Below are 26,956 nucleotides of genomic sequence, written 5' to 3' on the forward strand. Positions count from 1 at the left end.
ACCATATCATTACTGGAGTTAAATTTTGACATAATTTACTTATATATTGTAAAGATATTACATTTTTTGTTAAAATTTTACTTAAAAAAAATTTGTTTAAAGTGGGCGTGGTCCTCCGATTTTGCTAATTTTTATTAAGCGTACATATAGTAATAGGAGTAACGTTCCTGCCAAATTTCATCGTGATATCTTCAATGACTGCTAAATTACAGCTTGCAAAATTTTAAATTACCTTCTTTTAAAAGTGGGCGGTGCCACGCCCATTGTCAAAAATTTTACTAATTTTCTATTCTGCGTCATAAGTTCAACTCACCTACCAAGTTTCATCGCTTTATCTGTCTTTGGTAGTGAATTATTGCACTTTTTCGGTTTTTCGAAATTTTCGATATCGAAAAAGTGGGCGTGGTTATAATCCGATATCGTTCATTTCAAAAAGCGATCTGAGATGAGTGCTCAGGAACCTACATACCACATTTCATCAAAATACCTCAAAATTTACTCAAGTTATCGTGTTAACGGACGGACGGACATGGCTCAATCAAATTAAAAAAAAATTTGTTTAAAGTGGGCGTGGTCCTCCGATTTTGCAAATTTTTATTAAGCGTACATATAGTAATAGGAGTAACGTTCCTGCCAAATTTCATCGTGATATCTTCAACGACTGCTAAATTACAGCTTGCAAAATTTTAAATTACCTTCTTTTAAAAGTGGGCGGTGCCACGCCCATTGTCAAAAATTTTACTAATTTTCTATTCTGCGTCATAAGTTCAACTCACCTACCAAGTTTCATCGCTTTATCTATCTTTGGTAGTGAATTATTGCACTTTTTCGGTTTTTCGAAATTTTCGATATCGAAAAAGTGGGCGTGGTTATAATCCGATATCGTTCATTTCAAAAAGCGATCTGAGATGAGTGCTCAGGAACCTACATACCACATTTCATCAAAATACCTCAAAATTTACTCAAGTTATCGTGTTAACGGACGGACGGACATGGCTCAATCAAATTTTTTTCGTTTCTGATGATTTTGATATATGGAAGTCTATATCTTTCTCGATTCCTTTATACCTGTACAACCAACCGTTATCCAATCAAACTTAATATACTCTGTGAGCTCTGCTCAACTGAGTATAATAAATGAAATAAAATGATGAAAAATGAAATAAAATAATTATTTTTGTTTTATCGGCCTATTGATTAAAGATTCCATGTTCGAACTCGAGCTCAAGCCCAAACCATTTATTATTATGATAATTATTGGTTTTTAAATTTTTCTATAACTGAAAAATTATTATTATTTTTTTTTTTAATTTGGAATAGAAGATAGACAATTTTTCAGAGACTTGCCATAGATGCGCAGATAAATCCATTTCGAAGGTGGCCTTCGAACCTGGAATTCTTTATCAATAGGCCGATAAAACAAAAACAATTGGCGCCAAATGGTCCGCAAAGCAGAACTTCCTAGATAATTTGTATTTTTATTATAACTGATTCCTGAAAAATATTGATTTCTGGAAAAAATTTTCTATGCATCCATAAATCCCAAAACTTGAGGCAGGTTGTGGAATAATTGAAAGCATATATCCTTTCTTCTCACGTTCAGCGTTACGATGAGAATTATTAAAAAATGCTTTAACAAAAACTGTCATACGTGAATCTGAAACACGATGGAGCGCCAGAATACAAGCGGTTAGCGTTATCGTCGATGCGCTAGAGAATGTAGTAGAACTCTTAGAACAATAAGCAGAGGACACCAGAAGTGACACCAGAACCGAAGCTACAATTCTATTGCAAAATATACTAAATTTTAGGTTCATAACATTAGTTCATTTCTGGTATGAGATCTTAAGGAGGATTGATCGTGTGCAGCTCAGATTACAAGAATCAGGGATGAATTTTAGAGAAGCGTATCATGATCTTAAGTCCTTAGCAACTGAACTATCCGAAATTCGAGACACTCTCTGTGAAAAAGCAATAGAAAAAGCGAAGTCTCTTTGTGAAAAATGGGATATTGATATAGTAAAATGTGTAAGAAGGCGCCGCAAAATGCCCCGAGAATCGGCTAGAGATGTTGGTCTTTCCGCAGAATGTGAAGTTTCTCGCGTTATGAAAAGTGTCCTCGATCGTCTCGAATTACATACAAGATTTACACGACTAAATGACCTTAATTTTAACTTTGGATTTCCGTTAGACGTTGGAAGTTTGTTAAACAAGGATAATAACGAGTTAGAAAGAAAATGGAATACGGAATTCGATGGAACAGAACTTTTTATCGTAATATGTGACTGAAAAATATTACTTCGCAGTAGAAAAGAAATTGAACATAAAGCTCCGTTAGAATTACTTACTTTTATAATCTCGTATGGAGAAGATGTTTTTCCAAACATGCGAGTGGCACTTCAAATACTTTTGACTATCTCAGTATCAATTGCTAGCTGCGAACGTTCATTCAGCCAATAAAAACTGATTTTGATATATTTACAATCAACGACATAGATATAAGTTTTACTAATGTATTATAATAATACTAGCTTTACCAGGCGCACGTTGTAACGCCCGAAATCGAATGAATGTTGGGTTTTTTTCTGTTTTGTTTGTTGATAATTTAATTTATTGTTCTGTAAATTGAATTGAATTTTGTACGCATATTTGGTGAAATTTTCTGTTAAAACATTTTATTCTTGTATCTTATTGTATCTTATTTTATATTATTGTATTGCTTTTACCGCTGATGATTGTTGCTTTGATTACATTCCGAAGAAGCATGACTGGTGAGCCAATTTTCAAAGTTGATATATGCGCAGGCATTCCTTTTGGTTCTAAGGAGTATAAAAATTCATTTGGATAATTCACAATTTTATCTTCATCTGTAACTGTGTCGATCGATTTATATTTCGTCACTTCACCAGGAAATTGATTTTGAAAGCGATCATTGATTTTGTTAACATGATCGTTTTTGGGAGCTAAGATAGTTAGTTCTTTCGCATAGCCAAAAAACAAAAATATTTAAATTTAAAATTCTTAATTCTGAAATACGAAAAACTTCCGTCTTGATCGAAGGAATCTCGAGCCAAAATTTGGTGATGATCGAAGTATAGCAAACACGTTTTCATAGGGAACACACACACAGAATTTGATTTTTATAGAAGATGTAGATAGACTGAAGCTAAACAGTTTTTTAACAGCGGCAGATTACTAAACGATAGTTTTTCCCCATTCCACATTTTACTGGAGGTTTTAGGACTTAACGTCACATAGCTCCTTACCAATTTTAATTATCCTACCATTACGACATCCACATATATGCAGTCTAATATATTCCATTTGTATGGGAGGTGCCACGCCCGCTTTTTCCCAATTCCATATTTTCTTGGTGGTGTTAATGATTGACCGCAAATAACTCCTTACTGAATTTCAATGTTCTGGCATGTATACCTTCAAAGTTATGCAGTACCAAAGATTCCATTTGAATGGGAGGTTCCACGCCCCCTTTTTCCCAATTCCGCATTTTCTTGGTGGTGTTAGGGATAGACCTCATATAACTCCTTACTGAATTTCAATGTTCTGGCATGTATACCTTCAAAGTTATGCAGTACCAAAGATTCCATTTGAATGGGAGGTTCCACGCCCCCTTTTTCCCAATTCCGCCTTTTCTTGGTGGTGTTAGGGATTGACCTCATATAACTCCTTACTGAATTTCAATGTTCTGGCATGTATACCTTCAAAGTTATGCAGTACCAAAGATTCAATTTGAATGGGAGGTTCCACGCCCCCTTTTTCCCAATTCCGCCCTTTCTTGGTGGTGTTAGGGATTGACCTCATATAACTCCTTACTGAATTTCAATGTTCTGGCATGTATACCTTCAAAGTTATGCATTACTAAAGATTCCATTTGTATGGGAGGTGCCACGCCCCTTTTATATATCGAAATTATTCTTAGTCTAAAACCTTTCCGTTGATCGAAGGAACCCATAACCAAAATTTGGTGATGATTGATGTGTGGGAAATACGTTTCCATAGCGAACAGACACACACACAGGATTTGATTTATATATATATATGGCTAAACCGATTTGGGATTTCAAAATCAACTAATCATCATCTCTCCTTCCTGAATCTTTCCTAAAAATTTCATGGCAATCTGTCGAGCCGTTCTCGAGTTATGGAGTGACAATCAAAATGTACACTTCTTTTTATATATATAGATTATTATTAATGTGCGAAACTATAGACCTATATCCAAGCTATCCACGATTTCGAAACTTTTTGAACTTGCGGTCAATGAACAGTTGAGCTTTGCTGTTAAGTCACTCATTTCTCCCTATCAGCACGGATTCATGGCTGATAGGTCAACAGTTTCTAATCTAGCTGTATTTAGGGAATACTGCATTCACTCCTTTTCAGCTGGTTCTCAGGTGGATTGCATTTACACAGATTTTTCAATAGCTTTCTATAGAGTGTCTCATAGTGTTTTAATTAACAAATTGCGCTATATCGGTTTTCATTCTACATTTATGCTATGGATAAATTCCTACTTCTGCAACGGGCATTGTTTTGTTACTATTGACGGCGTATCCTCCAGTCCCTTCAAAGCGACATCTGGTGTTCCCCAGGGAAGTATTTTAGGTCCCCTACTATTCATTTTATTTATTAATGATATTGTTAGTTGTTTTTCATTTGCTGAGTGTTTACTGTATGCTGATGATTTTAAGTTATTTTCAATAATTAGAGGACCAGAGCATGCCGCGAAGTTGCAAAGCGCCCTCGTCTCTCTTTGAACACTTCTAAATGTTTTCAAAATACCTTCCGTTCACATTTTGAATACAAAATATAGTATATCTAATTGTGATCTTCAATCCGTTATTGAGATTAAGGACGTTGGCGTAATCTTTGATAATAAGTTTTCTTTTAACAACCTTATAAATTGGTTTGTTTAGACGCAATAGCTCGATATTTACTGACCCCTATAACATCAAACTGCTCTATACCTGTTTTATCAGGTCTCATTTAGAATATGCTGATTTTATTTGGAGACCAAGTAATCTTACAGCTATAAACAGAATTGAGAGAAAGTTTTCCTTAAATACGCCCTTCGGCCGTTAAACTTCTCGGAACCCAACCCTTCTTATTCGGCTCGTCTATTGCTCTTAAGTTTGAAGTCTCTTGAGAAATGTAGATACATACTTTGCTTACCCTTGACGTATAACATTATTAATGGGTTCATTGACTGTCCATATTTGTTGGAAAAGAGTCATTTCAATGTTCAACTCTTCCGGAATTTTTATCCTTTCTATGGTGATAACTTTAGAACCAATATGCAAATAATGTCCCCATTAATCACGCTTTTCGTAAGTTTAACTCGCTGAGTAGTACAGTTGCTCTGGACTTGTCGCTCCCTAGAGACATTTTTTCATAATTTTGTATTCCGCTCTACAAGTAGTTGGATTCATATGGAACCATAAGTGGATTGTATTTAATATTTTAAGTAAATTTTATAATTTACTCTGTAAGGATTGTAATCCAAAGGCTTTAAGAATAAAAACAATAAAAAATATGTATTTGAGTCTACTTATAGATGATATATTCAGCCTACGATTTTAATGGTTTATTAATTTTTGAATATATTGTAACGATTTTACTGCAATTCCCCTTATTTGCAATCTTCTGCCAACGTTCGTATCGCTAAACTGTTGAATAAATAACTCCAATATTGAATAATGGCCTTTATTAAAGTACTTCACAACAACACTTATACTTTGCAACGAATAGCTTGCTTAATAACCAAACTGATTGATAGCTCAAATGAAACTGAATTCTCGCCTCTACTGTCGCGCATTTATACTTTTTGATTTCTCAATGGATAATTCTAGGCTTTTCCATTCAAGAACTTACTAGTTAGATATCATCTACAAAATCGCCAGCCACAACTACGTTTACAACTTCTTATTTGAGTAATACTTGCACAAATTATTGCCCTCTCTTGTGAGCAATTCAGATAAGATATATGCATGGGTTTGTGCATTGCTTCTCCGCTGCTTGTATACGTACATATGTGTAGACGCAATTATTGATTCGTTTATGTAAATCAGGGCTATTCAAAACTGAAATTGCACCTATATTAGTGCGAGCGCAATCGTAGGGATGATCGTGCGGGTGAATTGATTTTTCATTTAGTCGCTTACTAGCAAGCAATGAGCTAACAACAGGCATATGTATCTCGCATAATTTTTCCTACATATTTTGATACCGATCAGCCGATACTATTCTGCTATGAAATAATGATTGATCTATGGATGTGCATGATATCACTGTTTAGCATCGGCTTAGAGATGGCAGTACCCCTTAGTGTTGCTAATATTGTAACAATATTTATAAAATTAGATTGTTTTGGCAATATAGGAGGGGGCGCCAAAAAATATTTTGTCCCGGGCGGAAGAAAACCTCACTACGACACTGGCTAAATGGTAAGTTCAGCGTGCCTAAAGCGTATTTATGATGAAGGGTTTATAATTATACTTTACTTGTTTCAACTTTGTTAAAATTGGAAAATATAGATTTAAGTTATTTTTGAATTAATGCATCAAAAGGAAAATTTTTGATTACTTTTTAATGTGATATCATTTTACTATGTCGAAATAAAAATATTGAATTTTTTAAATTTAATATACAAAGCATAAATACTAATTCCCTACAGCAGGCTTAGCAACCTTCGAAATCTCCGCGCACCTTGGCAGGTATTACATATTTTCTATCTTCTATTCCAAATTTAAAAAAAATAATAATAATTTTTCAACTATAGAAAAATTAAAAAAAAAAAAACAATAATTATCTTAGAAATTGTAGCTCTGGCCTTAACCTCGAATTCGAACCTGAAAAAAAAATTATTAAAACAAGATTAAATATAATAAAATAAATTTAGGTTGAATTAAACTGAAAAAAAAAAAAAAAATAGTGCAATAAAAAGTTTGTTTGCATTTATGTTTAATGGTGTGTTCAATTTTACTTAACTTTTAGGAAATAATGAGCTAAGGTTAGGTTTAAGGCCTACATAGGCCCGATTTGATGTTAATGAGCTTAACGTCAGTTAATAATTTTGTAATAAATCTCATGTTAAAATTTACTTACAAATCTGATTAAATATTAAAGGCATATCCTCTTCCACATTGAAAGCAAGTTTCTTGCCCAAGACGGTATCAAAATATTCTGGAGAAATGCCAATGGGTTCACTTACTTTAATACATAAATCAATCACCTAACTTTAATTCATCTCCAGCTTTTAAATGCTTAGCGGCAACGATCGACTTGCCCAATTTCCTTTTACATGCGATTTCACATTGCAGTATTTTACGAAATTGTAGATCTTTTAATGCCACTTCGACTTCTGTACTATTTAATTTATTAATGATTTGCTCTTTATGAATGATTGCTCTTTACTAAAAATCCCTAGTTTTTCAAGCCGTCGAATATCTTTAACAAGTTGCTCAAACGCATGAGGCTCCAAAGAGCATTTGTGATCCGATCCTTTTTGATTACAATTGAGGGTAAAGTGACGCTCAATAATTCTTGCTCCCAACAGCACTGCTGCTTTGCTTATTTCAATGCCCTTTTCATGGCCAGAATATCCAATAACAACATTTGGATGTCTTGTTTTCAAATTTGTTATTACTGGAAGAGAGCAGTCCTCAGCTTCCGTAGGGTAGGACGAAATACAATGCAATAAAGCATAATCGGTCTTATTATTACCCTGCATAATTTTGACTATATTTTCAATTGTTTCAGTGGTTTGCATTCCTGTGGAAATTACTAGTGGGATATTCATTTTTGCGGCTTTCCTCAGAAGGAGCACATTGTTAGCATCTCCTGAACCAATCTTTATGAAGGGAACGTCCATTGAATAGAGCAAATTGAGCGAGACCTTAAATAAAGTTAAGTTTTTTGTTATTACACTAATCATAATAAAACAAGAGTAGTCTGCAATTATTGATTTTTTTCAGTGGCTATTGAGGAGTCCTGCCCCTTACGTAAATATCGATCAGGCGTTCCAGCGTTTTTAAAAGAAACTAGGATATGCTGATTGGTCTAAAGTATTTGAGATAGACGAGTGAGCTTTTATCAGCTTTTCGAATGAAGGTTAGGTTAGGTTGAACTGGCTGGTCAATAAAGACCTCACATAGACTGAATATGTCCATTGTGTTACAGGAATTTATTTGACGACCAAACGGAAGAGCCCCTATCAGGTGCCAGGACAAATGTTGTGGAATAAATAAGTCCTCTCAGAAAATACTAGAAGTTTTCTAGGATCTAGCTTAATTGCTGGGTCGAGCGCAGGACACGAACGTGCTCAACCGTTTCTTCCTGCAGCTTGCACTTACTAACCTGCTGTTACTTACGAGGCCTAACTTATAAGCATGTGACGCCAGAAGGCAGTGTCCAGTTAGTATGCCATCGTGCCTTAAGTCTTCCCTCTTCAGAGATATCAGCCACTTTCGAGTTTTGCACATGATATTAGAAATTTTGCTGCTCCGCGCTTTTTTCACACCTTTCCTGCTTGATTGATCAACTCCTGAGCAACTCCTGTCTTCTTTTTATTTCTCCCAAATGGATTGGGACGTCTATCGTAGATTCGGTCTGCAGACGGAATGTGTAGAATAGCATGCAATGCTGCTGTCGGGGTATTTTTTGGGCTCCCGTTATGCTTATCATTGATAATCTGCATACTTCTCCAGTTTAGTTTAGTATACGTACTTTTTGTGTGGCTGGCAACCAAATAAGGGCCCCGTAGTAAAGTATGGGTTTGAAAATTGCCATAAGAGAGTTTGGGTGATAGGCCCCACGTCCATCCTAGCATCCTCTTGCCTGCATACAGTGCCGCTGAGGCTTTCTTCGCTATATCTGCCACTTGGAGTTTCCACGACAACTTTCTATCTGAGATTACTCTTAGATATTTTATGCTATATTTTTCTGGCGTAGCGTCCACAGCATTGGTGATAAAACCCCACCCTGCGGCGTTCCTCTCTTTACAGATATTTTTTGCCTCGCATAGACCCCATTGCGACGTGATCATTCTGCAGCTTAACATCGAGCCGATCCAATTGTTAAGGCCGGATGAACTTCAATCTAGTTAAGACTGTCCATGATTGCTCGTTTCGAGGCATTGTTGAAAGCTCCGGAAATGGCAGAAAAACTTCTAGGGCATATTCCTGGTGTGCCTCTGTTCATGACCACCCTATGCAATGCAGTATCAGCTGACTTGTCTTTGGTGTAAGTATGTTGTACTGCAGAGAATAATGCCGTATTCATATTTGATTTTCTATACACATATATTAACTTTCTAGGGTTTGGAGCAGAAAATATGTCAAACTAATAGCCCTGTATATTTCGGGTGCAGATGACTGGTTTTTACCGCTTTCGGAATGACCTCAAGCCGCCAAGATTGCGGGACGTGGTTCAGTTTTATGCGACCCTCAAAGCAGGGGCGTAGCGACGGGGGGTTTTGGGGGTTTAAACCCACCCCCTTGCCTCAGGATCATTTAATTTTTTAGGTCGTTACAATTCAAATATTTGATGTTTTTGTATCTACGTTAATAAATTTCTTTATAATTCTGCTACGTATTTACTTTGTTGGTGATATTATATTTTTAATATGCAAGCATATATACATATGTACGAAGTGAACACTTATATTTTAATAATTTTCTGTGTCATAATAATTCTGCAATTTATTAAATATACAAATGTACATGTTAACTTTTACTATATAAAGAAGTTTCCTTGTAAATTTGCCTAACGACCATCTACATACATATCAGAGAACAGCAAAAATCGAACAAAACAACGTTCGATTACATTCGGCTATATGATCGTATTCAATGATCCAACTTGCTTAAACGAACATAATCGACATTGATTTAAAATCAACCAGCTTATTGCATGCGTCAATATAATCAATTCAGGCGTTTGCTCGTTTACCTCAACCGCGATTACATTCATCGGAATGAAAAGGCCAATATGCAAACTCCATGAGTCTGAATATTTGCATGATTCTTCTGCCTTTACGGGCGACAAGCTACATATAAGCATACATGTAAACATTGCTTACGGTTCTGTTTGTTTGCCGAACTAAACGATACTAATTATCGTGCTTTGATTTTATTCTCCACATTTAAATAATGTTAAGTTTACAGCATTTTTCGAAGTACACATTTCCTATTTTGAAATATAATGCAAATTTGACATTATTTTCTATGTGGAAAACACATTATTGTTACGAATATTAGCAACACTAAGGGGTACTGCCATCTCTAGGCCGATGCTAAGCAGTGACGTGAATTCACATCAATAATTCAATCATTATGTATCTACATAAACTAATCAATAATTGCGTCTACACATATGTACATATACGACCAGCGGAGAAGCAATGCACAAACACATGCATATATCTGAGATACTCCTGAAAGTATGGAATGAGAGAAACTATAAAATCGCGCAATTGTAGTTACAGCTGAGAAATTTGAGAGCTGATGGCAACTAGTAGATTCTGGAAATGGAAGCGCCTAGAAGATGCGAACGTTGAAATCAGAGAGTATTTGAGCTATCAAGCAGTTTCGATTAAGACGCTATCTAGCGAGCAATAGCAGTATTATTTGAAAATAGTAGAGTTATTTATTGTGAAGTACTTTAATAAAGGCCATTTTGCATTATTAAATATTGGAGTTATTTATTCAGCAGTTTAGCGATACGAACGTTAGCAGAAGATTGGAAATAAGGGGAATTGCAGTAAATTCGTTACAATTGGTATCAGAAGAGGAATTGTTGAATAAATTCCAGAGGACAACAAGGACATGGCAAAGTTCAGTGAATTGAAGATCCAGCAACTGAAGAAGGAGTTGGAGAGCCGTGGAGTGAATACAAGCGGCGTTAAACTCGAACTTCAGGCACGGCTACGAGAGGCAATGGAAGCAGAAGGAATTGATGTGGACGAGTATGTCTTTTATCCTAATGGGGACAAGACAACAACAAAAATTGAAGAGAAAAACGAAACAACGCAGACAGTTACGAGCACAGACTTGAACATGATTTTGGCTGCAATATCTGATCAAACATCGACAATGTCATCACAGACGCAATCCCAAGGGACACAAATAACATCGAAGATTGAAGCACAAGAAACGCGTATTGCAGAAATGTCGTCAGAAATAACATCGAAGATTGAAGCACAAGAAACGCGTTTTCAGAAATGTCGTCACAAATGTCATCTCAACTGGCAGAACAGAAGACAAGTATAGCGTCCCAACTGGAATCGCAAGAGACACGTATAACATCCAAGATCGAAGAACAAGAGGAGCGCTTATCATTGCAGGTGGTACAAATGTCTTCGCAGTTAGAAGCACAGGAAGCAAGGGTAACATCAAAGCTGGAAGCGCAGGATGCAAAAATCGCTCAATTTCAGGCAGAAGTCGATGATTTGAAGTGTCGTATGGAGCAGTTACAACTAAATCGCCCAGCTGTTTCAGCGAGTAGTCCAAAGGTAAAAACACCATCCTTTGACGGTTCTGTTCCTTTCCAGGTCTTTAAGCTACAGTTTGAGAAGACCGCGGCAGTAACAACTGGAATGCGGAAGATAAAGTTGCTGCACACTTCGTAGCATTGAAAGGACCAGCTGCCGAAATCTTACAGACTATTCCAGAGTACGAACGGAACGCATTGATGGCTGCTGTAGAACGACGTTATGGAAGCGAGCATAGAAAACAGATATTCCAAATTGAGTTGCAAAACCGCTACCAAAAAGCAAATGAGACATTAGGAGTTTGCTTCAGATATTGAAATATTGGCTCATCTTGTAAATGCGGACGCACCCGTGGAATACACTGAAAGGGTAAAAATCCAGAGCTTCATAAATGGCATACGAGAGGTGGAAACGAAGCGGGCTACATATGCGAATACAAAACTAACATTTGCTGAAACGGTATCCCACGCACTGACTCAGGAAACAGCGTCACTTTTGAGTAAGCCCGCATACAAAGCTCATCGCGTGGAAGTGGAAAGGCCAGACTGGGTAGACACAATTTTGGAAGCATTAAAAGGAATGCAGCAGAAAACGAGGGTGCCGTCAAATGCTTTAAATGTGGGAAGCCAGGGCACATTACACGTTATTGCAGTACCAATCCTAACAGTTCCAACAATGTGGGTGGTCGTAAACGCAGAGCAGAAGGAGATGAGCAAATCTCCAAGACGACCACTCAATCGTTAAACTAAAGCGAGTCAGCCGCAAGATGCGACAGCTGGCTCCCTCAATTGAATGCCCCATAATATCTATCTCGCAAATTGGAAGAAGGTCAAGCAATCTTACTGTCGGAGGACATGTGGATGGAAAGGAACTGTTACTGACTGTAGATACGGGTGCATCCCATTCCATCATTCGATCAGATTTAGTCAACAAGAAGATAAGACCATTGCTTGGAGCAAGATTACGTACAGCCACGGGAGAGGACACCCAGGTAATTGGAGACATATAATGTGAAGTAGCAATTGGGAATGTCACGGTAGTACACAATTTTATAGTGGCAGGTATTGTTGAGGAAATCATAATTGGAGTGGACTTCTTAATAAGCCAAGGCATCAAAATCGATATGCAAAGCAAGACGATGCGATATAAGAACATGGATGTGCCACTTAATTTCGGCTACGAGAGAGGCTACAGCAGTAAACGAGTGCTGGTGGAAGAGAGTCAGCAAATACCACCAAAATCAGAAGCAGTCATCTGGGCAAAGGTTGATAGAGATTGTGGGACAAACAAATTGTGGGTTGTTGAAGCAGCAGATAAATCAGCACTGAACATACTTGTAGGAAAAACCCTGGCTATGACAAAACAAGATGGACGTATTCCGGTAAGAGTACTCAATGAATTCAAATCACCATTCAATTTGACCAAAGGAGCTATTTTGGGAAGATGCCAAGAGGCCGAAGTAGTTATTAACTGTGAACAGCTCCAGGAACACGTTTCATCTAGTAATACTGATCTGATGACATCACGGCATGGACGCAGGGGCTAGAGGAAGCCTATCAGAGTAAGGCAAAACAACTGCTCCTAAAGTACGCGAACATATTTGACCAGGATGGTTCTAAACCAGGCCGCACCAATGTTGTGAAACATCAAATTGACACTGGAGATGCGCGGCCGATCCGTCAAGCTCCACGTAGTGTTCCACTGGCGAAGCGGGAAGTTGTGAGTCAAATCGTACAAGAAATGAGCGACAGCGGCGTCATCGAACCATCAGCTAGTCCATGGAGCTCACCGGTAGTACTTGTAAAGAAGAAGGATGGAAAAATTAGGTTTTGCGTGGACTACCGGAAGTTGAATGGCGTTACGAAAAAGGATAGCTACCCATTGCCAAGAATTGACGACCCTCTGGACTCGCTATCTGGTACGAAATGGTTTTCCACACTGGACTTGAAAAGCGGCTACTGGCAAGTTGAGGTGAAGGAGGAAGATAAAGAGAAAACAGCCTTCAGTGTCGGTGATGGTCTTTGGCAATTTACAGTGATGCCTTTTGGACTCTGTAATGCACCAGCTACTTTTGAGAGACTCATGGACCAGGTACTGAAAGGACTACATTGGAAAACATGCTTGGTGTACCTGGACGACATCATCGTATTGGGCAAGAATTTTGATGAACATCTTTAGAACTTGGAGGAAGTTTTCCAGAGAATAGCTGGCGCTGGTCTGAAGTTAAGTCCCAAACAGTGTGCGCTATTTAAAAAGGAAGTAAATTATTTGGGTCACAAGGTAACGACAGAGGGCATCTGCACTGCAAACGAAAAATAGAGGCTGTAAAGGATTGGCCAAGACCACAGAACCTTCATGAATTGAGGTGTTTCCTTGGGCTGTGCACATATTACCGCCGATTTTTACCAAATTTTTCCAGCGTAGCCCATAGCCTCCATGAGCTTACAAGAAAAAATAAAGCTTTTGAATGGAAAAAGGAGCAAGAGGTGGCTTTCGAAACATTGAAGGAGCGTTCGTGCACTGCCCCAATGTTGGCATATCCGATTACAGGAGCAACATTTATTCTAGATACAGATGCGAGTGGATATGCTATAGGAGGCGTTTTGTCACAACTGGTTGATGGACATGAGAAGGTAGTTGCATATTACAGCCGTTCGATTGGAAAACCAGAGAGGAACTACTGCGTTACGCGGAGAGAGCTGTTGGCATTGGTAGAGTGCATTAAAAATTTTCACAAATACCTCTGCGGCCAGCGATTCCGTGTCAGGACAGATCACGCAGCGTTAAAATGGCTTCCGCAGTTCCGTAATCCGGAAGGACAATTGGCACGGTGGATCGAGCGACTACAAAGCTATGACTTTTCCATTGAGCATCGGAAAGGTAGTACCCATGGAAATGCCGATGCAATGTCACGAAGACCATGTAGTTTGGAATGCAAGCACTGTTCAAAGGCCGAGGCTAATTATAGATGTCCGGCTAATTACTATAACATGTTCGGATGAATGGGAAAAGGAACAACTAAGGAAGTGTTAGTTAGAAGATACAGATCTGTCACATGTTATGTAAGGGCTCGAACGAAACGAAAGACCAAATAGAGAGGAGATGTCAGCAGAGAGTCCCATTGCGAAGTCAAATTGGACACAGTGGAACAGTTTAGAATTGATATCCGGTTGCTTGCAGCGAGTATGGGAGAGTGAGGATAGTCAATGCAAGGAGAAACTGATAGTTGTTCCCAGAAAAAGGATTCCTGCGAGCTGCATAATGGTCCAAGCGGAGGTCATCTAGGAATCACGAAGACGCTCGAGAAGATTAAACAGAGATTCTATTGAGTTGGTTGCTGGCAGTCGGTCATTGAGTGGATTGCGAACTGCGAGGTTTGCAGCAGAGCGAAAGGGCCCAAAACCCGAAGCCTTTGCCAGATGAAGCAATATAACTCAGGTGCGCGATTTGAAAGGATCGCTATGGATGTCGCAGGTCCATTTCCTACTAGCAACTACGGAAACAAATATGTACTGGTGGTTATGGATTATTTCAGTAAATGGCCAGAGGTATACCCAATCCCAAACCAAGAAGCAGAAAGAGTAGCAGAAGTGGTTACAAACGAATGGGTTGCAAGGTATGGTGTATCAATGGAGTTACATTCTGACCAAGGTAGGAATTTTGAATCAGCTGTGTTCCAAGAAATGTGCAAGAAGTTGGGCATTCGGAAAACACGGACAACTGCATTGCATCCTCAGTCCGATGGTATGGTGGAACGTTTCAATACAACGTTGGAGGAGCATTTAAGGAAAGTAGTAGACAAGTACCATAAGGACTGGGATACACACATATCATTATTCTTGATGGCCTACCGATCGGCAGTACATGAGACAACGGGCCAAACTCCCGCAAACGTAATTTTTGGCAATAACCTTCGACGGCTAGCTGATTTGAAGTATGGGATAGATGCCGATGCGGGGAGGAAAGTCAAGAAATCCACTGGTCTCTTGAAAGAAGAAATGAGAGAGATACACGATCTGGTAAGGCAACGAGCAAAGATGATGAATGACAAGATGAAAGCGAGGTACGATAAAGCAATTAATTCGGAAGGGTTTCAGGAAGGAGATTTGGTGCTGCTATACAACCCACAACGGAAAAAAGGGTTGTCCCCGAAATTGCAGTGTAACTGGGAAGGCCCATACAAAGTTGTAAAACGGGTCAACGATGTAGTGTACCGCATACAAACCATTGGCAAAACCCCGAACCAAAATGAAAGTGGTCCATTTGGAGAGGCTAGCAGCGTTAAGATCGAGAGATTTGTCTGATCGGGACGATCAGACTTAGGTGGAGGGCAGTGTTACGAATATTAGCAACACTAAGGGGTACTGCCATCTCTAGCCGATGCTAAGCAGTGACGTGAATTCACATCAATAATTCAATCATTATGTATCTACATAAACGAATCAATAATTGCGTCTACACATATGTACGTATACCAGCAGCGGAGAAGCAATGCACAAACACATGAATATATCTGAGATACTCCTGAAAGTATGAAATGAGAGAAGCTATAAAATCGTGCAATTGTAGTTACAGCTGAGAAATTTGAGAACTGATGGCAACTAGTAGATTCTGGAAATGGAAGCGCCTAGAAGATGCGAACGTTGAAATCAGAGAGTATAAAAGGCAGCAAATGTAGAGACGCTGGAATTCAGTTTGATTTGAGCTATCAAGCAGTTTCGATTAAGACGCTATCTAGCGAGCAATAGCAGTATTATTTGAAAATAGTAGAGTTATTTATTGTGAAGTACTTTAATAAAGGCCATTTTGCATTATTAAATATTGGAGTTATTTGTTCAGCAGTTTAGCGATACGAACGTTAGCAGAAGATTGCAAATAAGGTGAATTGCAGTAAATTCGTTACATTATTATAATGTAATATCGACGTGTTTTTTCATATTAAAAACACATTTCAAAAATGTAAAATTCAAATTATTTGATAAATGAAAAAATAATGTGTTTTTCACATTAGTGTTTTTTCCGTGTAGATATGACTTTTTTAAATTAAAATTTTTTCTATTCCATCAGTTTCTTTCTTTTGAATTTTGTATAAGTATACGTTAGATCTCATGCATAGGCTCAAAAAGCATGAATTCTACTTATTCTTGAAGGAGGTACTTCGGTTTTATTTAATCAATTTATCTATAGTATATTACAGGAATGCGATTATGTGGCTTTTCCTCATGTTCACATGTTGTTGAAAATCTTGTGTACGCTTCCAGTAACAACGGCAACGAACGAGATATCTTTTTCAACTCCTAGGCTGATTAAAAACTATTTGAGAAACACGATGAGTGAAAATCGATTGAATGGCTGTGCATCACTAAGCATCCACCGTGATCAAATTGTTACCGTTGATGAAGTTTTAGATGAAATGGCAAAGAAAAGCCGACGCATGCGCTTGAGTTTTTAACATAACCTTTTTCATATCAAATTCTAAATACACGTACTTAATGTTAAAGCTAAAGCCCTTTTTTTTATTTATTTATTTAACTGAAAAAAAAAATTTTTTTTTCCATGAAACATTCTTCGACCTGCTGATTTCACGTTTATAGATTCTCAACAGATCTCTATACTCGTCGCAGCGCTCCTGGCTCTCTGCAACTTTTGCCAGCATAAAAAATATATTTTACTTGCCCTCTAAAAGGACTCAACACTTTATTCCTTTGCTTTGCACTTGAATCTTCTCAGAGGAAAAGCTCTGATGTACGCAGTTGTCAGCGCTTTTGATAAGAAGACGTTGCATTCCTCCAACTTGTCTAGTGGTAACCTCTTTAGGCTGCCCCAGTCTACCTGATGCAGATTTATGAAATTTTTACCAATCCGTTACCCTAGAGCTTCTAAAGGTTTCCCCTTCTCTACCCTCTTTAAGGGGATGCTGAAGCTGATATATGCTTGGCCCGTGAGAAGCCCTCCGTTCATATGCCAATATATCATGTTCAGAGCTCAATGTAATATCAAGCACATTGCTTGCATGTATTTCGGCCTTTGTACCCTTTTTGATCCACCAGCCTTTTGAACTCCTCTGGTGGGGCTTCCACGTTATGGGCCATGTATATATAGCATACACGAGTATAGTGTTTTCTAACCATGACTGCAGCTCTATCCCTGCTTTCCGCCTTTGCGTAATAACCGCAGAGTTCAGAATCCTTTCCTCTAGATGAGAACCATGGCTCCTGTCTCAGCGTCACATAAAACGAACCCTTTTCAAGAGCCAGGAGGAGCTCGCTCGACGCCACTGTGTTTGAGATTTATCTATAAGACTCGCAACGTCATTGACCTCGTTGTTTCTCTCCAAATTATCCGCCAATGCGATCACGCAATGCATTTTTTCCGATGTTTGCAGGGTCTGGAGGTCCGTTTCTTCCTCCCCTGCTCGAAGCGTCTTTGTGTTTGATGAAAATAGCGTAGTTATGCAGCCTTGCTATTATGTATGTACAGTGAAATTGCCCATTACGGACAGTCCTTATAACCGGACAGCTCCAATAACCGGACAAATTTTGGGCACGCAGGTTTTTCATTCATTTTTTCATACAAATATCATCCTAATAAATGGACACTCAACCGGACGCGGACACAGTATTTCAAACCATTTTCATAAAAAAATTTCTCATAAACGGACAAAATAAAAAATATTTTAAGCAAGCTTTGTTGTTCATTTTAAAAATGAAATAGGTGATTCTCCTTTTAAAATATAAGCACACATTCAAGCCGTGTGTTTCAAATTAAGGGTAGTTTTCCAATCAGTTTGTTAAGTCAGTTGCATGCGAATGGTTGCGTTCAAAGTTCGTAATAATATGGCGCCGAAAAAGAAGGTACTTTCTATTAAAGAAAAAATGGAAATTATTAATCACCCTTATCGCGAGTTTTATTTTCACCCGAAAATATTCACAGTTTTTGTTCATCCTATCGCAGAGGATGGCAAAAGAATTTTTCGTGTTCGAAAAAGACTTCACCTTATCGGCAACTCTTCGTTCCGGCGAAATGAACGGCGGGGAGCCCAAATTTGTTCACTTATATTTTACAGGCGGACGAGGAAAACAAAATGTAAGTAATTTTTTGTTTTGAAATTTGGTACTTTTATAATTATATGTACTTTTATTATTCGAAATAAATTAAGAAATAATGCACAATCGGAAGCTGAGTGGAAGAAAGTGAAATTCCTGTATTGCTAAGTTTGTAAATTCTATTTTTTATGACAATTCCCTGCAAAATTTTTTGGATTACGTGTTCCATTTTTTTCATGTTGGAGTACTCTAACAATACTCCTTTGCAATGCGTTTGCTGACCACCATCAGCCGATCATTGCTCGTGTTTTAAGGACCGTGATCACGACACGATGACGATCGAACAGAGTTTCCAAAATTTTACTTTGCATACAAATAACTGATAATAAAATTTACTATGGTAACTCTGATAAAATGAAATCGCACAACTGGTTTTATGTATACATACTATAGTATAGAGAAATATTCCATTTGAAAACCAAATTGTTTTAATTCCAATTTTGCACGGTTACTATTAAACATATATACGACACTTACTTCAAAAATATAATATTATAACATAATATTTACATATATCTACCAAACAAAATTCAAATACGTACTACCTACACCCGAAGACAGACATACATATAGTTAAAAAACCAACTACCAAAATTGCAGATATTTAAAGCTCGCGTAGGAGTACTTTGGCATATGATCCTCTGTGGTGCTCCATGGAGTACTACAGTTAAAGTACTTTGGAAAGTACTCTCACGTATGTACTCTATGGAATACTCACAAACAAAGCGAGAGTGGGATCACCTATTCCTCTCCTAGGACATCGCAATGTTAATTGGAGCACATTTTTTGTATGAATACAGATTAGTTTTGGAACACTCTTGTACTCCTAAAGGGGTATTCCTTACACTATTTATGGAGTACTCGCGTTTTTTGAAGGGAAAGTATCAGTCGGCCAAGTTATCCATTGAGGACAAAGCAACGATTCAAAAATGTTGAGCACCTCACTGAAACAAGATTGGCTAAGGCCCACTTCATGGTCCTTTCCAACGCCTTTTCCCTATGCGAAAAAATGAAGACATGTACTCAACTTTACAATTGGTGGAACTCCAAATTTTTGCTTCAATGGTGGCAAGGAGTTGGTAAGAATGTAACAAATATTAGAATGCCGGCTTGTTTAGCCTATAATATTGGCCAAAGCTAATTGAAAAAAATTTACTTGTTATTCAAAAGTGCTGAAAATAGTAATTATTAGCTTACAGTCCCTTAATTGCCTCCGAATCGTTTTCACTTTTATATTCTCCTCGCGCTCAATGAATACCAACTTAAGTGCAATACTAAACATTATTTTATACATTTTTTATACTCAGTTGAGCAGAGCCCACAGAGTATATTAACTTTGATTGGATAACGGTTGGTTGTACAGGTATAAAGGAATCGAGATAGATATAGACTTCCATATATCAAAATCATCAGTATCGAAAAAAAATTTGATTAAGCCATGTCCGTCCGTCCGTCTGTCCGTTAACACGATAACTTGAGTAAATTTTGAGATATCTTGACGAAATTTGGTATGTAGATTCCTGGGCGCTCATCTCAGATCGCTATTTAAAATGAACGATATCGGACTATAACCACGCCCTCTTTTTCGATATCGAAAATTTCGAAAAATTTAAAAATTGCGATAATTCATTACCAAAGAGGGATAGAGGGATGAAACTTGGTAGGTGCGTTGAACTAATGACGCAGAATAGAAAATAAGTAAAATTTTTGACAATGGGCGTGGCACCGCCCACTTTTAAAAGAAGGTAATTTAGAAGTTTTGCAAGCTGTAATTTGGCAGTCGTTGAAGATATCATGATGAAATTTGGCAGGAACGTTACTCCTATTACTATATGTATGCTTAAAAAAAATTAGCAAAATCGGAGAACGACCACGCTTAACCACTTTTAAACATTTTTTTTTTTAAGTGAAATTTTTACAAAAAATTTAATATCTTTACAGTATATAAGTAAATTATGTCAACATTCAACTCCAGTAATGATATGGTGCAACAAAATACAAAAATAAAAGAAAATTTCAAAATGGGCGTGGCTCCGCCCTTTTGCATTTGATTTGTCTAGGATACATTTAATGCCATAAGTCGAACAAAAATTTACCAATCGTTGTGAAATTTGGTAGCGGCTTAGATTCTAGGACGATAACTGTTTTCTGTGAAAAAGGGCGAAATCGGTTGAAGCCACGCCCAGTTTTTATACACAGTCCACCGTCTGTCCTTCCGCTCGGCCATTAACACGATAACTTGAGCAAAAATCGATATATCTTTACTAAACTCAGTTCACATAATTACCTGAACTCACTTTCTATTGGTGTAAAAAATGGCCGAAATCTGACTATGACCACGCCCACTTTATCGATATCGAAAATTACGAAAAATGAAAAAAGTGCCATAATTCTATACCAAATACGAAAAAAGGGTTGAAACATGGTAATTGGATTGGTTTATGGACGCAAAATATAACTTTAGAAAAAAACTTTGTAAGATAGGTGTGAGACCTACCATATTAAGTAAAAGAAAATGAAAAAGTTCTGCAGGGCGAAATCAAAAGCCCTTGGAATCATGGCAGGATTACTGTTCGTGGTATTACATATATAAATAAATTAGCGGTACCCGACAGATGATGTTCTGGGTCACCCTGGTCCACATTTTGGTCGATATCTCGAAAACGCCTTCACATATACAACTACCACCACTCCCTTTTAAAATTCTTATTAATACCTTTAATTTGACACCCATATTGTACAAACACATTATAGGGTCACCCCTGGTCCACCTTTATGGCGATATATCGAAAAAGCGTCCACCTATAGAACTAAGGCCCACTCCCTTTTAAAATACTCATTATCACCTTTCGTTTGATACTCATAATGTATAAACGCATTCTAGAGTCAACCCTGGTCCACCTTTATAAGGATATCCCGAAAAGGCGTCCACCTATAGAATTAAGGCCCACTCCCTTTTAAAATACTCGTTAACACCTTTCATTTGATACCCATATCGTAAAAAAATTCTAAAGTCACCCCTGGTCCACTTTTATGGCGATATCTCGAAAGGGCGTCCACCCATAGAACTAAGGGCCACCCAGTTTTAAAATACTCATTAATACCTTTCATTTGATACCCATATCGTACAAACAAATTCTAGAGTCACCCCTGGTCCACCTTTATGGCAATATCTCGAAAAGGCGTCAACCCATAGAACTAAGGCGCACTACCTTTTAAAACACTCATTAACACCTTTCGTTTGATACCCTTATTGTACAAACGCATTCTAGAGTCACCCCTGGTCCACCTTTATAACGATATACCGAAAAGGCGTCCACCTATAGAACTAAGGCCCACTCCGTTTTAAAATACTCATTAACACCTTTAATTTGATACCCATATAGTACAAACAAATTCTAGAGTCAGCCCTGGTCCACCTTTATGGCGATATCTCGAAAAGGTGTCCACCTATAGAACTATGGCCCACCCCTCTTAAAATACTCTTTAATACCTGCCATTTGATACGCATGTCATACAAACACATTCCAGGGTTACCCGATGTTCATTTTCCTACATGGTGATTTTCCCTTATTTTGTCTCCATAGGTCTCAACTGAGTATGTAATGTTCGATTACACCCGAACTTAGCCTTCCTTACTTGTTATCTCTATTTTTGTTGTATTTTAAGGAAATATATGCTTGGTTACTTTACACAATTGCAAGTAAATTATTTGTTCACTGCTATTTCACAATAGAGCATCAGTTGTTTCGAAGTGAACTTTTGTTCGCCCGAAATTTCCGAAAGGTGGAAAAAGTTCACCCTAACAAAAGAAGTGAAGGGGAACACTTTTCCGCGTGAACTTCGCGATAAGGGTGAGTGTTTTCGGAAAAGATAAATTATCAGTACGTGAAGTTGCAAAAAGGTACAGAATAGTGAGCTCAAACATTTAATGGTAGTAGGTACACGTTTGTCAAAACACAAGCTGCTGAAATCAATAAAAACAAGTAAGGAAGGCTAAGTTCGGGTGTAACTGAACATTACATACTCAGTTGAGAGCTATGGAGACAAAATAAGGAAAATCACCATGTAGGAAAATGAACCTAGGGTAACCCTGGAATGTGGTTGTATGACATGTGTATCAAATGGAAGGTATTAAAGAGTATTTTAAGATAGAGTAGGCCATAGTTCTATGGATGGACGCCATTTAGGGATATCGCCATAAAGGTGGACCAGGGCTGACTCTAGAATTTGTTTGTACGATATGGGTATCAAATGAAAGGTGTTACTGGGCATTTTAAGAGGGAGTGGGCCTTAGGTCTATCGGTGGAAGCCTTTTCGAGATATCGCCATTAAGGTGGACCAGGGGTGACTCTAGAAAGTGTTTGTACGATATGGGTATCAAATGAAAGGTGGTAATGAGTATTTTAAAAGGGAATGGGCTTTAGTTCTATAGGTGAACGCCTTTTCGAGAAATCGCCATAAAGGTGGACCAGGGGTGACTCTAGAATATGTTTGTACGATATGGGTATCAAATGAAAGCTGTTAATGAATATTTTGAAAAGGAGTGATCCTTAGTTCCATAGGTGGACGCCGTTTCGAGATATCGCCATAAAGGTGGACCAGGGGTGTCTCTAGAATGTGTTTGTACGATATGGGAATCAAATGAAAGGTGTTACTGAGCATTTTAAGATGGAGTGGGCATTAGGTCTATAGGTGGACGCCTTTTCGAGATATCGCCATTAGGGTGGGCCAGGGGTGACTCTAGAATGTTTGTACGATATGGGTATCAAACGAAAAGTGTTACCGAGAATTTTAAGAGGGAGTGGGCATTAGGTCTATAGGTGGACGCCTTTTCGAAATATCGCCATTAGGGTGGGCCAGGGGTGACTCTAGAATGGGTTTGTATGATATGGGTATCAAATGAAAGATGGTAATGAGTATTTTAAAAGGGAGTAATCCTTAGTTCTATAGGTGGACGCCTTTTCGAGATATCGCCATAAAGGTGGACCAAGGGTGACTCTAGAATGTACGATATGGGTATCAAACGAAAGGTGTTACTGAGCATTTTAAGAGGGAGTGGGCATGAGGTCTATAGGTGGACGCCTTTTCGAGATATCGTCATTAGGGTGGGCCAGGGGTGAGTCTAGAATGTGTTTGTACGATAAGGGTATCAAACGAAATGTGTTACTGAGCATTTTAAGAGGGAGTGGGCATTAGGTCTATAGATGGACGCCTTTTCGAGATATCGCCATTAGGGTGGGCCAGGGGTGACTCTAGAATGTTTGTACGATATGGGTATCAAACGAAAGGTTTACTGAGCATTTTAAGAGGGAGTGGGCATTAGGTCTATAGGTGGACGCCTTTTCGAGATATCGCCATTAGGGTGGGCCAGGGGTGACTCTAGAATGTGTTTGTACGATATGGGTATCAAATGAAAGGTGGTAATGAGTATTTTAAAAGGGAGTAATCCTTAGTTCTATAGGTGGACGCCTTTTCGAGATATCGTCATAAAGGTGGAGCAATGGTGACTCCAGAATGTTTGTACGATATGGGTATCAAACGAAAGGTGTTACTGAGCATTTTAAGAGGGAGTGGGCATTAGGTCTATAGGTGGACGCCTTTTCGAGATATCGCCATTAGGGTGGGCCAGGGTAACTCTAGAATGTGTTTGTACGATATGGGTATAAAATGAAAGGTGGTAATGAGTATTTTAAAAGGGAGTAACCCTTAGTTCTATAGGTGGACGCCTTTTCGAGATATCGCCATAAAGGTGGACCAAGGGTGACTCTAGAATGTTTGTACGATATGGGTATCAAACGAAAGGTGTTACTGAGCATTTTAAGAGGGAGTGGGCATTAGGTCTATAGGTGGACGCCTTTTCGAGATATCGCCATTAGGGTGGGCCTGGGGTGACTCTAGAATGTTTGTACGATATGGGTATCAAACGAAAGGTTTTACTGAGCATTTTAAGAGGGAGTGGGCATTAGGTCTATAGGTGGACGCCTTTTCGAGATATCGCCATTAGGGTGGGCCAGGGGTGACTCTAGAATGTGTTTGTACGATATGGATATCAAATTAAAGGTATTAATGAGGGTTTTAAAAGCGAGTGGCCCTTAGATGTATATGTGAAGGCGTTCTCGCGATATCGACCAAAATGTGGACCAGGTGATCCAGAAAATCATCTGTCGGGTACTGCTAATTTATTTATATATGCAATACCACTAACAGTATTCCTGCCAAGATTCCAAGGGCTGTTGATTTCGCCTTGTAGAACTTTTTCATTTTCTTCTACTTAATATGGTAGGTGTCACACCCAGTTTACAAAGTTTTTTCCAAAGTTATATTTTGCGTCAATAAACCAATCCAGTTACCATGTTTCATCCCTTTTTTCGTATTTGGTATAGAATTATGGCATTTTTTTCATTTTTCGTAATTTTCGATATCGATAAAGTGGGCGTGGTTATGGTCGGATTTCGGCCATTTTTATACCAAGATAAAGTGAGTTCAGATAAGTACGTGGGCTAAGTTTAGTAAAGATATATCGGTTTTTGCTCAAGTTATTGTGTTAACGGCCGAGCGGAAGGACAGGCGGTGGACTGTGTATAAAAACTGGGCGTGGCTTCCACCGATTTCGCCAATTTTCACAGAGAACAGTTACCGTCATAGAATCTATGCCCCTACCAAATTTGAGAAGGATTCGTAAATTTTTATTCGACTTATGGCATTAAAAGTATTCTAGACAAACTAAATGAAAATGGGCGGAGCCACTCCCATTTTGAAATTTTCTTTTATTTTTGTATTTTGTTGCATCATATCATTACTGGAGTTGAATTTTGACTTAATTTACTTATATACAGTAAAGATATTAAATTTTTTGTTAAAATTTGAATTTTTGCAAATTTTTATTTAGCACATATATAGTAATAGTAGTAACGTTCCTGCCAAATTTCATCATGATATCTTCAACGACTGCCAAATTACAGCTTGCAAAACTTTTAAATTACCTTCTTGTAAAAGTGGGCGGTGCCACGCCCATTGTCCAAAATCTTACTAATGTTCTATTCTGCGTCATAACGCCAACACATTTACAAATTTTCATCGCTTTAACCGGCTTTGGCAATGAATTATCGCATTTTTTCGGTTTTTCGAAATTTTCGTTATCGAAAAAGTGGGCGTGGTTATAGTCCGATATCGTTCATTTTAAATAGCGATCTGAGGTGAGTGCCCAGGAATCTACATACCAAATTTCATCAAGATACCTCAAAATTTACTCAAGTTATCGTGTTAACGGGCGGACGGACATGGCTCAATCAAATTTTTTTTCGATACTGATGATTTTGATATATGGAAGTCTATATCTATCTCGATTCCTTTATACCTGTACAACCAACCGTTATCCAATCAAAATTAATATACTCTGTGAGCTCTGCTCAACTGAGTACAATAAAGAATAAAAATCATTCTAAATGAGAGTCTGGAGTTAATAATCATCAAAAGCGAAGTTTTCTTAAAGAAGGCGGCTCTGAAATAGACAAGATGTGTTTTAGTTTGTTCGCTAAGGCTAGGAGTCAAAACATTCCGATTTCTGGTCCCATTTTGAAAGCAAAGGCAATGGAAATTGCAGGCAAACTGGGTGTACCTAATTTTAATGCTTCAGATGGATGGATAAACAAATGGCGAATAAGGAATAATGTTGCTTTCAAATGCGTATCTGGCGAAGATGCAGATGTAAACCAGGATGGTGTCGAACAGTTTAGGATAAAACTGTCATCTCTGGTGACCCGTTACAAGTCTCAAGACATTTACAACGCAGACGAAAGTGGGCTTTTCTTTCGTTCCTTACCTGAGAAATCCCTCGTTCTTAAATCCGAAAAATGCGTGGACGGTAAACTATCAAAGGAAAGACTCACAATTTTGTTCTGTGTTAACATGGCTGGAAATAAAGAGCTGCTTTTGGTTACAGGTAAAGCAGTCCGTCCTCAATCTTTTAAATATTTTCCAATCGCTAGACTGCCAGTGGACTGGGAGTCTAATAAAAAAGCATGCATAACTCGAGAAGTAATGAGTGAATGGCTGCAGCAGTTCATTCGAAGAATGAAAGCCCAGAATCGAAAATTATCTTGTTTTAGATAACGCGGCTTCTCATCCAAAGGAATTAAACTTAACCAACATAAAAATTATTTTCTTGCCGCCAAATACGACGGCAGTTAGCCAACCCCTTGATCAAGGTATAATCCGAAATTTTGAAACTTTGTATAGAAGCTTAATTTAAAACAGTTGCTATCTAAAATTGACAATAAAAGTTCAGCCTCAGAGCTCTCAAAATCGATTAATGTACTAGAAGCTGTGTATTTCGTCA

At 38.1% G+C, this 26,956-nt stretch overlaps 1 pseudogene; it reads right to left on the reverse strand.

Moving 5' to 3' along the window:
- Positions 1-5,969: 5,969 nt before the first annotated feature.
- Positions 5,970-26,956, reverse strand: part of LOC137236674 (sialic acid synthase-like) — a 67,008-nt pseudogene continuing 46,021 nt past the window's right edge.

The sequence above is a fragment of the Eurosta solidaginis genome, chromosome 1 (genome assembly GCF_040869045.1).
Source record: "Eurosta solidaginis isolate ZX-2024a chromosome 1, ASM4086904v1, whole genome shotgun sequence".
Taxonomy (NCBI): Eukaryota; Metazoa; Arthropoda; class Insecta; order Diptera; family Tephritidae; genus Eurosta; species Eurosta solidaginis.